At 36.7% G+C, this 1,956-nt stretch overlaps 1 long non-coding RNA gene across 9 annotated transcripts in view; it reads right to left on the minus strand.

Moving 5' to 3' along the window:
• Positions 1,183 to 1,956, minus strand: part of LOC107613067 — a 3,185-nt gene continuing 2,411 nt past the window's right edge. For 4 of the 9 annotated variants that reach the window (XR_002353120.1, XR_002353123.1, XR_001613916.2 and 1 more), the window contains one exon: positions 1,291 to 1,783. This is a non-coding gene — a long non-coding RNA (uncharacterized LOC107613067). The other 5 variants (XR_001613911.2, XR_002353122.1, XR_002353121.1 and 2 more) reach the window with 5 other exon arrangements.

Raw genomic sequence — 1,956 nt, forward strand, 5'->3', positions numbered from 1 at the left:
GTGGCTGGTATTGGTGGAAGTAAAGTTCAATCCCTCTCTGTGATGATCTAAAAATAAAATCCAAAAGAGATTACCTTAGTTTTTTTTATCTAATTTTGGTGCTTTCATTTGGGAAACGTAACACTCAATTTCTTTCTAATCATTTGCTTTAGGAGTTATTTTACGCAAAGATGACCTTAGCTTTACCTAATTTTGGTGCTTTAATTGTATTCTTTTTTAATATTTGTTGAAATGATTAGGGTTACTATTTTCCACTTTGCATTGATCTAAAATCTAAATCATATCTTTAATATGACATTTATTTTTTATGCAATGTGCAAATTTTCTCTCTATAAGAAATCGTATTTAATTAGTCCCTTATAAAGAAGAAAATGAAAGTAATAACAAGAAATTACCCACACTACAAAAAAAAAAGGCCTATGGTCACGGTAAAAAACCGTGACCATAGCTAGTGAAAAGGGTGACCATAGATCTATGGTCACGGTTTTGGACCTATGGTCACGGTTTTTTACCGTGGCCTATTCTGCCGTGGCCATAGGTCTATGGTCACGGTTTTTTTACCTATGGTCACGGTTTCTATGGTCACAGTTATAATTTTCAAATTCCGACACTTTAGGCCACGGTTTTTAACCGTGACCATAGGGAAATCTATGGTCACGCATAAAAACCGTGACCATAGCCATATCTATGGTCACGGTTTTGGCCGTGACCATAGCCTCTATGGTCACCCTTTCTTAAAACCATGACCATAGCCTTATCTATGGTCACGGTTTTGGCCGTGACCATAGCCTCTATGGTCACCCTTCCTCAAAACCGTGACCATAGCCTTATGTATGGTCACGGTTTTGGCCGTGACCATAGAGCCTATGGTCACCCCTACGCAAAACCGTGACCATAGCCATATCTATGGTCACGGTTTTGGCCGTGACCATAGCCTCTATGGTCACCCTTACTCAAAACCGTGACCATAGCCATATCTATGGTCACGGTTTTGGCCGTGACCATAGCCTCTATGGTCACCCTTTGTTAAAACCGTGACCATAGCCTTATCTATGGTCACGGTTTTGGCCGTGAGCATAGCCTCTATGGTCACCCTTCCTCAAAACCGTGACCATAGCCTTATCTATGGTCACGGTTTTGGCCGTGAGCATAGCCTCTATGGTCACCCTTACGCAACACATAAGAAAAATTACATTTAGATAACTAAAGTGTGAGACCCATTCCATGTGATATTTGTATAGAACATATTTTCTTCACATCATGTCTTCCTGCTAGCAAAAGAAATAAACATGTTAAAACAGAGAAAAATTGCTTATGATAATGCAATACATATGTAGCAAACTTTAATAAGTCAGTTAACTTAAAAATTTCAACTACTAAACAGCAAGGAGTATTTGCTAGGGTTTTGATGAGCCACATAACAAGAAAATCTTAGCCAAAACTTATACATACATGTCCCTTTTTTTTAAAAAACAAAGTCCAATTGATATAAACCTACCTATAACACAAGCGACAAACCTAAATAATAATTGTTGAAAAAAAATTCTAAATTATATGCGGTACCAAACTTGTTAGCCTTCAACTTGTTAAACAAAAAATGCTTATTTGCTTTACTGTAGCGCATCATTCAACGGTTAAATATTGCATGCACTTAGCCCATCTTATCAAGCTCCATTACCAGTGCAGCTAAAAAATTAACGCTTGCTGTCAACTTGGTCTTCACCTTTCTCTTCTCCACTTGAAATCCATCTCCACCCTTATTACAAAGTGTAGAACTATTTTCCTGAAAGAAATTTAAGAGCTAGTGATATTTGAAGAGGAAGTAATGAATAAGAATTTAAATATGAATTTTGTCCTATATATGCTTGTCATATGATTCAAATTAGGAAGTCAGGCTATAAGTCTCTCTTTATGATTAACGGTTTTCTTTTTTTAATTCTGGAATCAATTTATTAA

The sequence above is a fragment of the Arachis ipaensis genome, chromosome B08 (assembly GCF_000816755.2).
Source record: "Arachis ipaensis cultivar K30076 chromosome B08, Araip1.1, whole genome shotgun sequence".
In the NCBI taxonomy this organism is placed as follows: Eukaryota; Viridiplantae; Streptophyta; class Magnoliopsida; order Fabales; family Fabaceae; genus Arachis; species Arachis ipaensis.